Source organism: Salvelinus sp. IW2-2015, linkage group LG12 (genome assembly GCF_002910315.2).
Source record: "Salvelinus sp. IW2-2015 linkage group LG12, ASM291031v2, whole genome shotgun sequence".
NCBI lineage: Eukaryota > Metazoa > Chordata > Actinopteri > Salmoniformes > Salmonidae > Salvelinus > Salvelinus sp. IW2-2015.
In genome coordinates this window covers 13,770,252-13,784,492 of record NC_036852.1, presented here as the reverse complement: position 1 = coordinate 13,784,492, position 14,241 = coordinate 13,770,252, and positions in this window count along the sequence as shown.

The window sequence follows — 14,241 nt, the reverse complement described above, 5'->3', positions numbered from 1 at the left end:
AAGCATGTGCGAGCAAGGAGGCCTACAAAACCTGACTCAGTTACACCAGCTACTATTTAATGAATCTGCCAGTTGAGGACTTGTGAGGCGTCTGTTTCTCAAACTAGAGACTCTAATGTGCTTGTCCTCTTGCTCAGTTGTGCACCGGGGCCTCTCACTACTCTTTCTATTCTGGTTAGAGTCAGTTTGCGCTGTTCTGTGAAGGGGAGTAGTACACAGCTTTGTACGAGATCTTCAGTTTCTTGGAATTTTCTCGCATGGAATAGCCTTAATTTCTTAGAACAAGAATAGACTGATGAGTTTCAGAAGAAAGCCTTTGTTTCTGGCAAATTTTGAGCCTGTAATCAAACCCACAAATGCTGATGCTCCAGATACTCAACTAGTCTAAAGAAGGCCAGTTATATGGCTTCTTTAATCAGGACAACAGATTTCATAATTGCAAAAGGGTTTTCTAATGATCAGTTAGCCTTTTAAAATTATAAACTTGGATTAGCTAACACAACGTGCACAGGAGTGATGGTTGCTGGTAATGGGCCTCTGTACGCCTTTGTAGATATTCCATAAAAAATCAGCCGTATCCAGCTACAATAGTCATTTACAACATTAACAATGTCTACACTGTATTTCTGATCAATTTGATGTTATTTTAATGGACAAAAAATGTGCTTTTCTTTCAAAAACAAGGACATTTCTAAGTGACCCCAAACTTTTGAATGGTAGTGTACATAGTATTGGTAACCATCTATACTCAATATAAAAATAAACATTTGAATAGTGAAGTGTAGACTAAATTGCAAATTTTAATTAAATTCAAATTCATGCCTTACAGCATGTCCAATTAAAATTCAATTAAAATTCAAGAGTTTCATTGAAATTCAAGAGCAATTCGTAACTAAATTCTGAATCGACCCCAACCATGCTAACTAGGGGAGGATACCCCATGTTCTTGAAGTATACAACAGATAAAAATGACAGGGGTGTTTTCATGTAAGGCTTTGTTGAAATTTGTGCAAATAAAGGTTGAAAGATCATCTCCACCCCATTTCTATTGTTCTCCTCCTTTCATGTCTAAGTGGAGGTTCATTAACCTTACAGAAAAACAGGCTTCTGGCAAACAGTTGTGGCAAACCTTTGGCCAATTTACCATAAATTTGTGACAAGCTCATATTTTCACATGCAAATTAGTTTTGTCGCAAACTGTTGTGGTGAATTTGCAGAACTTTCTGTTTGCTGCAAACTCAGTATAAATATGCACATTATTCAATGTCTTTAACAGATAAAAAATTTATCGAATACTACTTGAAATCATCAGCATGGTAATGAAGAAAATAGCAAAGACTGGATATTTCAAAAATAAATTGTTTCATCTTTTTATGTAGCTTCAACATTTACATGAGAAAAATGGGAACACTATGAAGATGTTGACCTTAGGATATTTAAAGGGACAACTACATAATTATTTACATGAGCCAAATGATAACTGAGCAATAGATTAACCAATGGAAGTTAAAAATATATTAAGAAACATTTTATAATTAAAACAACAAAAACGAAATCAAACCCAGTTCCCGAAATATTGCCTTTTTGAGTGAACTTTTGTAGATGGTGGCCCTGTGGAAGTCCTTCGTCCAAAGCTTGTTAAATGCGTGCACTGAAACAATCAGAAAACATAACACAATTAAGATACAGAAAACAATTACTGAAAACAATTCATATTTTGGCATCTTAAAAGGTAGAAATTGAGTTATGCCTAATATGGCCATGTCCATGTGTTTATGGGTAATTCCTATTTCATTAATCTCAGCAAGGCCAAACAAGATGAAATTAAAAGTTGTATATTTTTTCTACATTACGAAATTTGGATATCAAGTTGTTTTCTCGTTTATGGTTTCTAAATTGGGCATCGAGTAACAGAAAACAGATAATGACAACTCTAGGTCACCGGGATCATCCCTGTTGTCTGTGTCCTGCGGCTGGAGCCGCGCATCAGGGAGGGGGTACTGTCATGAATACTCCCTCTCTGGTCTCTAGGTCACCAGACTGCTGATTATTACACGCACCTGTCACCATCATTAATTAATTAAATGTATTCACTCCCTGAACTTGCTTCCCGACTCTCAGCGTACATCGTTACAAGTATATTATTTTATTTAGGAATGTAGTGGAGTAAAAGTTATCAAAATATAAATAGTAAAGTACAGATACCCCAAAAAAACGAATTAACTTCTCACGAGTCACAAACCCGGATCCGGGATCCCCCCAGCAAAAAAGCTGACTAGCATAGCCTAGCCTAACGCGACAGGGATATCATATAATATAATTTTCATGAAATCACAAGTCCAAGACACCAAATGAAAGATAAAAATCTTGTGAATCCAGCCATCATTTCCGATTTTTWAAATGTTTTACAGCGAAGACACAATATGTATTTCTATTAGCTAACCACGATAGCAAAAGACTCAACCGCATATTTTCACAATTTTTTTACCGCATAGGTAGCTATCAAAATTGGGCCAACCATACCCCCACACGACTCATATTGTCATAACCAAGAAACAACTTCATCAGATGACAGTCTTATAACAGATTTATTGTATAGCATATGTTTTGTTAGAAAGATTTGCATATTTCAGGTATAAATCATAGTTTTACATTGCAGCCACCATCCACAATCTCACCAAAGCAGCTAGAATAACTACAGAGACACACCGTGAATACCTAAATACTCATCATAAACATTTATGAAAAATACATGGTGTACGCAGCTGAAAGACAAACATCTTGTGAATCCAGACAATATTTCAGATTTTTTAAGTGTTTTACAGCAAAAACACAATATAGCATTATATTAGCTTACTACAATAGCCAACCACACAACCGCATTCATTAACGCAAAGGTAGCGATGAGGAAAAAAACAGCAAAAGATATAAATGTTTCACCTAACCTTAAAATCTTAATCAGATGACAGTCCTATAACATCATACACTGCTCAAAAAAATAAGGGAACACTTAAACAAACACATGTAACTCCAAGTCAATCACACTTCTGTGAATCAAACTGTCCACTTAGGAAGCAACACTGATTGACAATAAATTTAACATGCTGTTGTGCAAATGGAATAGACAAAAGGTGGATTATAGGCAATTAGCCAGACACCCCCAATAAGGAGTGATTCTGCAGGTGGTGACACAGACACTTCTCAGTTCTATGCTTCCTGGCTGATGTTTTGGTCACTTTTAAATGCTGGCGGTGCTCTCCATCTAGTGGTAGCATGAGACGGAGTCTAAACACACAGTGGCTCAGTAGTGCAGCTCATCCAGGATGGCACATCAATGCGAGCTGTGGCAAGAAGGTTTGCTGTGTCTGTCAGCGTAGTGTCCAGAGCATGGAGGCGCTACCAGGAGACAGGCCAGTACATCAGGAGACGTGGAGGAGGCCGTAGGAGGGCAACACCCCAGCAGCAGGACCGCTACCTCCGCCTTTGAGCAGGAGGAGCATGCCAGAGCCCTGCAAAATGACCTCAAGCAGGCCACAAATGTGCATGTGCAGCATATGGTCTCACAAGGGCTCTGAGGATCTCATCTCGGTACTAATGGCAGTCAGGCTACTCTGGCGAGCACAATGGAGGGCTGTGCGGCCCCACAAAGAAATGCCACCCCACACCATGACTGACCCACCGCCAAACCGGTCATGCTGGAGGATGGTGCAGGCAGCAGAACGTTCTCCACGGCGTCTCCAGACTCTGTCACGTCTGTCCACTTGTGCTCATGTGCTCATGTGAACCTGCTCTCATCTGTGAGAGCACAGGGCGCCAGTGGCGAATTTGCTAATCTTGGTGTTCTCTGGCAAATGCCAAACGTCCTGCACGGTGTTTGGCTGTAAGCACAACCCCCACTTGTGGACGTCGGGCCCTCATACCCACCTCATGGAGTCTGTTTCTGACCGTTTGAGCAGACAAGCAACATTTGTGGCCTGCTGGAGGTCATTTTGTAGGGCTCTGGCAGTGCTCCTCCCGTCCAAAGGCGGAGGTAGCGGTCTGCTGCTGGGTTGTTGCCCTCCTACGGCCTCCTCCACGTCTCCTGATGTACTGGCCTGTCTCCTGGTACGCCTCCATGCTCTGGACACTACGCTGACAGACACAGCAAACCTTCTTGCCACAGCTCGCATTGATGTGCCATCCTGGATGAGCTGCACTACCTGAGCCACTTGTGTGGGTTGTAGACTCCGTCTCATGCTACACTAGAGTGAGAGCACCGCCAGCATTCAAAAGTGACCAAAACATCAGCCAGGAGCATAGGAACTGAGAAGTGGTCTGTGGTCACACCACCTGCAGAACCACTCCTTTATTGGGGGTGTCTTGCTAATTGCCTATAATTTCCACCTTTTGTCTATTCCATTTGCCAACAGCATGTGAAATTTATTGTCAATCAGTGTTGCTTCCTAAGTGGACAGTTTGATTTCACAGAAGTGTGATTGACTTGGAGTTACATTGTGTTGTTTAAGTGTTCCCTTTATTTTTTTGAGCAGTGTATTACACAATACATATACGGTTTGTTCGAAAATGTGCATATTTAGCGGTCAAATCGTGGTTTTACAATGTGAATACGTAGTCAAAATGCTCAAAAATGTCCGGAGAAATCTTGGAGAGTCACCTAATCTAATCAAATAACTCATAATAAACTTTACTAAAAAATACATGTTGGACAGCAAATGAAAGTACACTAGTTCTTAATGCAACCGTGTGTTAGATTTTTTTTAAATAACTTTAGTACGACATACAGCTTACGTTATAGCGAGACAGCGCCAAAATCAGGGCGGAAAATATTACTAAACATTTTCAACAGAAATACGAAAATACCCTCATAAATGGTTCCTATTTTTGATGAGCTTCCATCAGAATGTTGTACAAGTTGTCCTTTGTCCAGAATAATCGTTGTTTGGTTGTAGAATGTCGTCTTCTCCTGACGAATTAGAACCACAGCTAGCCATGTGGCACAAAGGTGCCCAACTTCACATAACGCACAAAAAAGAAAATGCCCGAAAAACGCAATAAATGATATATAACTGATATAACTCGTTTAAAATAAATATATTTTATGATGTTTTTAACATATATCAAATAAAATCAGAGCCGGAGACATCTAACGTCTTACCGAAAGCTTTTCAGAACGCAACCAGGGTCCTTCCCGGCCTTGCTGAACAAGGAAATTTGGGGTCATGTCATTCCAAGAGCTCTCGTTTGACCTCAGATCAAGCTATACACCCCATTCCACCTCTCACTGCCTCGTGACATCTAGTGGAAGGCGTATGCAGTGCATGTAGATCCATAGATTTCAGGCAAATTAATAGGATGGCCTGGAACAGAGCCTCGATTTCAGATTTTTCACTTCCTGACAGGAGTTTGCTGCAAAATGAGTTCTGTTTTACTCACAGATATAATTCAAACGGTTTTAGAAACTAAGAGTGTTTTCTATCCAATTAGTAATAATAATATAGCATATTTGTACGACAAGAACTTGAAGTACGAGGCATTTTAATTTGGGAACGATTTTTTACAAAGTGAAAATAGCGCCCCCCTATTGACAAAAGGTTTTAAGTAGTACTTTAAAGTATTTTTACTTAAGTACTTTACACCACTGATAAAAGTAGAGACTGAGAGCTAGAAAATTGTATATCATACACTACAGTTGAGGTACAATGGGAAAGTAATTCTGCTTTGAAAGTTGATAAAGTTGAACCTCCCTTTTGAGAAAATGGCCCTTTGGTGCAGTACCTACTGGAGAGCTCATCTTTGTCTACAGCCATTTCGCATTGTTCACACCCTCTTAAGCTTCAGTCCCACCCATCTCTTTAAGGATTCACATGTGAGGCTATGTACTGATCAACCAAAGATTTCAAGACTAAAGGCTGGTTTATACTACAGGTGTGTTTGTAAATTTAATCTGGAGTGCTAGAGTGTGCTCTGGGTGTTCGTAAACTCAGAGTGTTGTCAGATTGTCTGTTCCTGAATTCAGAGCGTTTCGGTCTCGGAGCATTCAGAGCGCACACTAGATTCTCTGTCCAAGGAGTAGGGTTGATCCGAGCGTTCTAACCTAACAACAGCAGTCAAGCACCCAAGCTAACTGGCTAATGTTGGCTATCTTGCTAGGTATTTCCAGACACAAATGAGAGAACAGCTCACTCTGACTATTTTACTCGCCCTAGCAGCAGAGCTGTCAAGGCTGTTTTTATGTTATCCAGAGTGTTGGTGACAGCAACTGTGCTGCTGGCAACAATTTAATCACGTTTTTTTGCCAATCTTTCCTGACACCGACAATATTCAATGGGTGTTGAGCATTTGTAAATGCGTCAATTATTATGCACTCTGGCACACTCAGATGAGAGTGCTCTGAAATCGACAGACATCTATCGACAGTTGTCACAGTGACATCAATCATTATATTGAAATAGTTACTTGCATAGTGGAGTATTTTGTTCAGACATGTAGCTAGCTAGCTAGCTAAACAATGAACTATAATTCCAACTCATAATGTTACTACCCTGCATGAATCTGCAGGTAGCTAACCAACCAGGTTCAATGTTAGCTAGCTAACATTAGGCAATAACTAGCAACACAAATGGCTATGAGATACAAATAATATTACTACACAGATTATACATGTAACGTTAGCTAGTCAGCCAGCTAACATTAGCTAGCTAGCTAACAGTACACTTTAACTTAAAATGAAAACGACTTTCTGACAAAATTAGAAACGTGTAATATCTGAAAATTTAGCTAGCTGGACGCTCTTACCCATATACATGGATGGACGCTCTCTGTCACAGATGCCATGGTTGCCCTTAATTTGAAGATGTAATCCAGAGACAGGTGTTTTATACAACATGATACAACATTCCACAATGTAGCAAAAACAAAGAAAAACCCCTTGAGTAGGTGTTCTCTTTTTGACTCTGTCTGCATATTTGCAATCAAACACCAGAATTTTCTCCATCTTCTTAGCTATCATACTCTAATACCACTGATTTCAAAATGTTTTCCTCCAGAAAGTTAAGAGCAACACTTATGCAGTTATACAATGTGATATCATTCAAAAAAGCTGCGTTGGAAAGGATTACCTACAAATACTGACCATCTCATGTTATAGACAGAAGCGTGCTACATGGCAGACCAATCCGAAGTCATCTCTCGGCATGTACAGCCCACTCATTATCTCAGCCAAACATGGCTATTGCTGTCTTTTTCCGTGGCTAAACACACTAGGCTCGTAATTTAACATTTGTATTTGTATTTACAGATGGCATACAAGTTTGTTATTAAGGCACATGAAAGTTCACATGTTCCAGAAGGCATTTCTGCCAAAAACCACATTTTTATTTAAAAAAAGTTTATGCTCCTGTGAAGTAATGATGTGCGACATACGCTTAGTTTCCGGAAATGAGTCACGTATTTGTATTTGTATTTATTAGGGTGCATGCTGGAATAAGACATTTCATAAATGTGTCAAGTGCAGCGTCTGGTTGCTCCTCATTACACACCACAGACCAGCAAATATTCTTTACATCATCAATATATGAATCACTACAAAACTTATTGAATGACCTCTTATATGCTATATTAGGCCCAGCCTTTGGAACTATGGTTTACCTAGATATGGCTACTAAACTCAGCAAAAAAAGAAACGTCCTCTCACTGTCAACTGCGTTTATTTTCAGCAAACCTAACATGTGTAAATATTTGTATGAACATTCAAGAACTGAGACATGAACTGAACAAGTTCCACAGACATGTGGACTAACAGAAATGGAATAATGAGTCCCTGAACAAAGGGGGGGTCAAAATCTGGTGTGGCCACCAGCTGCATTAAGTACTGCAGTGCATCTCCTCTTTATGGACTGCACCAGTTTTGCCAGTTCTTGCTGTGAGATGTTACCCCACTCTTCCACCAAGGCACCTGCAAGTTCCCGGACATTTCTGGGGGGGAATGGCCCTAGCCCTCACCCTCCGATCCAACAGGTCCCAGACGTGCTCAATGGGATTGAGATCTGGGCTTTTCGCTGGCCATGGCAGAACACTGACATTCCTGTCTTGCAGGAAATCACGCACAGAACGAGCAGTCTTGCTGGTGGCATTGTCATGCTGGAGGGTCATGTCAGGATGAGCCTGCAGGAAGGGTACCACATGAGGGAGGAGGATGTCTTCCCTGTAATGCTACCGTCTGTAAGCTGTTAGTGTCTTAACGACCGTTCCACAGGTGCATGTTCATTAATTGTTTATGGTTCATTGAACAAGCATGGGAAACAGTGTTTAAACCCTTTACAATGAAGATCTGTGAAGTTATTTGGATTTTTACGAATTATCTTTGAAAGACAGGGTCCTGAAAAAGCAATGTTTCTTTTTTTTAATGAGTTTATATTGTGATCACTACATCCGATGTATTTGGATACTGCTTTAAAGCAAATTTACACAGCATTAGTAAAGATGTAATCAATACATGTTGATGATTTCATTCCCGTGTTGTTTGTAAATACCCTGGTACAGTAGGTTGACTGACATCCTGAACCAGGTTGCAAGCACTGGTTACAGTTTAAAGTTTTTTCTTGAGTGGGCAGCTTGATGAGAGCCAGTCAATATTTAAATCACCCAGACAATATACTTCTCTGTTAATATCACATACATGATCAAGCATTTCACACATATTATCCACATACTGACTGTTAGCACTTGGTGGTCTATAGCAGCTTCCCACCAGAATTAGCTTAAGGTGAGGCAGATGAACCTGTAGCCATATTACTTCAACAGTATTTAATATGAAATCATCTCTAAGCTTGACAGAAATGTGGTTCTTAATATAGACCGCAACACTGCCCTCGTTGGCATTTCTGTCTTTTCGGTAGATGTTTTAACCATGTATTGCTACCAGTGTATCATCAAAGGTATTATCTAAGTGAGTTTCAGAGATAGAATATTAATGTCATCTGTTACAAGCAAGTTATTGACATCATGGACCTTGTTTCTCAGGCTGCATATGTTAATATGAGCTATTTTTTAAACACTTTTTTGGGTTACTTGATTGTTTTTAATAGTTCACTGGGAAGCATATCAGAAGTAGACTTCCTACTAGGGCACACCGCCTCAGTGCTAACAGTATAACTCTGGTTCAAAGGCTCATGATTACTGCATACAATAGCTGTAGGATCAACAGAGGTATTCAGGGCAATTAGGGGGGAATAATTTAAGTTACTTACATTGTGTCTGCCAACGCGCCTAGGATAATGTACATTTGATGCAGAATTATGACGACTCATTGTCACAATGGTAGGGATTAACTGAGCTGGTCTTGGGTCATTGATAAGTCATTGTTTCAACGCAGCCTTAAAATGCGTGGACAGAGTCCAAGAGCCAAGATGATTTGGAGGGACTCCATCATTCCTGTAGAGTATCTTTTGTTTCCAGAAGGTGTCAAAGTTATCTATAAAATTGATTCCAGCAGAGTTACTCTAGCCAGATGCCAATAGCCTGCTGAATCTTTCACATCCACGGCCCAACAATGGTACTGGACCTGAAATGATTGTCAATTTTTTGGAGTCTTTTAATGCTAAAATCAGTTCTTTAAAATCCATTTTCAGATGTTCCGAGCTAGCCCTCCTGATGTCGTTTGACCCCACAAGGACTAAGACAGCATCAGCTCCCTGCATCTGTTTTATAACATTTGGAAGCAGCCTTGTGAGGTTCTGTACCAGTGTTGTGCTGGATAGTCATAGCCAGCTAGCTAACATAGCATCCCTCTGTTTGAGTGTTTCATTAGGCTGAACTAGCTAGATGCTTTTGCTAGTTAAGTATGTGAAACTGAAAGTGTAAAAAAGGACGAAATGTCTCTCTCTCTATTTCTCTCTTGCTTCTCCTTCATTTAGGAAGAAATTAATTTGTTCAAAACTGTTCAACTATTGTCTTTCTCTCTCTTTGAGTCTACTACTCACCACATTTTATGCAGTGCTAGCTAGCTATAGCTTATGCTTTGAGTACTAGATACATTCTCTGATCCTTTGATTGGTTGGATAACATGTCAGTTCATGCTGCAAGAGCTCTGATAGGTTGGAGGACGTCCAGTTGTCATAATTACTGTGTAAGTCTATGGAAGGGGGTGAGAACCATGAGCCTCCTAGGTTTTGTATTGAAGTCAATGTACCCAGAGGAGGACGGAAGCTAGCTGTCCTCCCGCTACACCATGGTGCTGCCATACAGTGCTGCGGAGGCTACTGTAGACCTTTTTTCCAAAATAATGTGTTTTAATCAATTATTTGGATACAAGTGATTATATTTAGTATAGTTTTATCTAAAAAGGATAACKTTTTAAATGTAAAACAAAAAAATTAGGAGCCTCCAATGCTCTACATACATGTACACATGGATTTTGTATTGTAGATATGTGATAGTAGAGTAGTGTCCCGAGGGAACACACTTAATGTGTTATGAAATGTAATGTCATGTAATATTTTAAATTGTATATAACTGCCTTAATGTTGCTGGACCCCAGGTTTCTGCCTTGGCATCAGCTAATGGGGATCCTTAATAAATACAAATACCATCTCACACAATTTATTTTGTACATTTCATATCCATTTACATCAACCAACACCCAATCCATGTTTGATGCCTTCATCTTCCATTAATTTGAGGCGGGGGTTAATATGTTCATTTACACAACACTTACCACATTTCCAGCCAACCATTTAATGCAGATGAAATACCTGAAAAAAAGTCACGACCGGGCTGATGGAAACATGAAATGCCAGTACAATTTTATAAATGCCTACAGACAATTTGTTGGTGGGATCTTGTTCTGTTGTTAAAATGAATTATGCGAGAAACAGCGGTGGAAATATTGGTATAACCACCATGTCAAAGTAAACTTTGAGGTTGATATGTTGTGTGGTCCTCCCAATACAACTCGGGAAAGCATGCAGTTTATTAGGCTACATATTAAACAAATTACGATGAACTTCACAGGATGGTGATTGTGCTAGCTTGAAGCTCCTTCCCAGGAAATATTGAGGGTCTTATTCTGGTGACATGATGTTTGAGCTTTGCGGCCGTTTGACAAATACAAATAAAATCTCATAATGTAGAAAGCCTACCCCCACTGTCTGTGCGAGCTGTTGGCTAGAGCGCATGTGCCAAGACCAGAGTGGGCAAATTTGCTATTTAAAGCAACAGTTTGTGACAAAACCATCTGTATAGTTTAAAATGTGATGGAAACCCATTTAACTCTTTTTTATTTAGTACATGGGAATTTAATGGCAAAAGTTATTTTCATGTGCACTACGTCATCCTGCACAGCCATTTATCCACAAAAAGTAAGTTTGCTGGAAACATCTCCGGCGGGAAAATGCACATATTGTTTTATGTAGATTTTTTAATATCTGTATGAAAATCTGTCAAATTTGATCAAAATCAAATCAAATCAAAAAGAAAACGTCACATGCGCCGAATACAACAGGTGTAGACCTGACATGCTTACTTACAAGCCCTTTTAACCAACAATGCAGTTCAAGAAATAGAGTTAAGAAAATATTTGCTAAATAAACTAAAATGAAAAAATCAAATAAAAAAGTAACAAGAAAATTAAATAACAATAATGAGGCAATATATACGGTACCAGTACCGAGTCAATGTGAGGGGGTACAGGTTAGTCAAGGTAATTTGTAAAGTGACTATGTATAGACAATAAACAAGTAGCAGCAGTGTAAAAACAGAAGGGGTGGCCATTTGATTAATTCAGCAGTCTTATGGCTTGGGGTAAGAAGCTGTTAACAATAAACTGTTCTTAAATGCATCTAAAACCACAAGCATTGCATTTGGTTTAAAACATTCTCTTAGACTGTTACAGGCTTTGTTTTTTTCATTCATAATTTAGAGGTTGGACATTAGCACGTGGGGTGCACCGATTGGTGTCACCTTGTTAGTCAGTATGTGTAGCATCTGTGCTGGCTTGTCCATCTCGCTAGTCGGAAGTTGTTTCACCTGTGCTAGCCCAGGTGATATTTAAGAGTGGCTGGCCAGTTGTCTTGTTGTTGTCTTGAGAGATGTGTAAGATTAATTCAGCCGGGAGGAATTATTCAACGACTGAAAGGGAGTGCCTCACTGTGGTCTGGGCTTTGGAGAAATGGAACTACTACTTGGAGGCGAAGGTCTTCACCATTGTCACAGACCACGCTGCTCTGCAGTGGGTTCTGGCATCAGGCAAGACCACCAGCCGTCTTATTCGCTGGTCTATCAGACTGCAGAAGTTTGACTTCATCATTGAGTATCGCAAAGGAAAACTGAACGTTGTACCAGATGCCCTTTCTCGGATTACAGAGACTGACAATGTTTGTCCTCCCTTGTGCAGCACTTACACTACCGCTACGTGTCTGGATGATTCCTTTCCTCTGGATGATGAGTGTATGGAGAGCACAGCAGAAGGATCCTGCTATCATGGCGATCCACAAGAGTCTGTCTGAAGAAGACTCGAAGAGTTGCTTCAATGATAAATTCAGCATAATTCAGGGTAGAAGGATGCTGGCTGCATCAGCCATTGCTCTAATTCTGCGAAGGAAGGTCTTAACCAGATTCGGGATTCTAGACCAAATCCTTTCTGACCGAGGTCCGCAGTTCATATCAGGAATCTACAAAGAGCTCTGTACCTACTGGGGTGTAGTTGACAAGCTGACCAAAGCCTACCATCCTCAGACCAACCTGACCGAGAGGGTAAACCGAACCCTAAAGGGGATGATTGCTTCATTCGTGGGGGATTAGCACACAAGGTGGGATCAGCATCTTCCTGAATTTCGCTTTGCACTGAACTCAGCGGTGCAGGAGACTTCTGGGGTCACTCCCGCCGAACTCCACCTGGGAAGACCACTAAAATGTCCGATGGACAGAGTCTTGCAAAGTTCCAGTGTTTCACCTGACTGCCCAGCGTTTGATGCCGTCCAACACCACCACACCTTGCTAGCCAGAGTGGAGGCCAGCAAAATCAAAGCCAAACAATGACAGCTCAAACTATGACAAACATAGACGAGACGTGTGTTTCCCACCCAAGTCTCGTGTCTGGGTACGTTCACATCATCTGTCAAAGGCATCTAAGAAGTTCACTGCCAAGCTAGCTTCGAGATGGAAAGGTCCATACCGTGTAGTGCAGCAGTTGGGACCAGTGAACTACTTGGTCTGTTTGGAGGACACTGGGGAAGATGTCAGGACGGTTGTTGTTGACCTAAAGCCCTGCTAGCCTATGGCAGAAGAGCTGGATCGCAGGCAAAAGCAACACCTGCAACACCTCTTCATGGAGGACTCTGATGATGAGGACTTCCCTGGTTTTGTGTAGCAGGAAAATGAACCTGTCAAAGCCTGCATCCTCTCTGTTTCTACGGGCTTTGTTTTTTCATGGGGGGAGGAGTGTGGCGAAATCTTGGCTCTGACCTAACACCATCGTTTGGTGTGCTTTCGTCGTAAAACCTTTTTGAAATCGGACACTGTGGCTGGATTTACAACAAGTGTATCTTTAAAATGATGTAAAATACTTGTATGTTTGAGGAATTTAAATAATGGGATTTCTGTTGTTTTGAATTTGGCGCCCTGCAGTTTCACTGGCTGTTGACGAGGTGGGACGCTAGTTTTACACAATTCCTGACATTTAATCCTAGTAAAAATTCCCTGTCTTAGGATCACCACTTTATTTTAAGAATGTGAAATGTCAGAATAATATTAGAGAGAATGATTTATTTCAGGTTTTATTTATTTTTCAGTTCTGCCCACAAATTTTCTATAGGATTGAGTTCAGGGCTTTGTGATGGCCACTCCAATTCCTTGACTTTGTTGTCCTTAAGCCATTTTGCCACAACTTTGGAAGTATACTTGGGGTCATTGTCCATTTGGAAGACCCATTTGCGACCAAGCTTTAACTTCCTGACTGATGTCTTGAGATGTTGCTTCAATATATCCACATCATTTTCCATCCTCATGATGCCATCTATTTTGTGAAGAGCACCAGTCCCTCCTGTAGCAAAGCACCCCCACAACATGATGCTGCCACCCCCGTGCTTCACAGTTGGGATGGTGTTCGGCATGCAAGCATCCCCCTTTTTCCTCCAAACATAAATGGTCATTATGGCCAAACAGTTCTATTTTTGTTTCATCAAACCGGAGGACATTTCTGCGAAAAGTACGATCATTGTTTCCACGTGGTCCCATGGTGTTTAT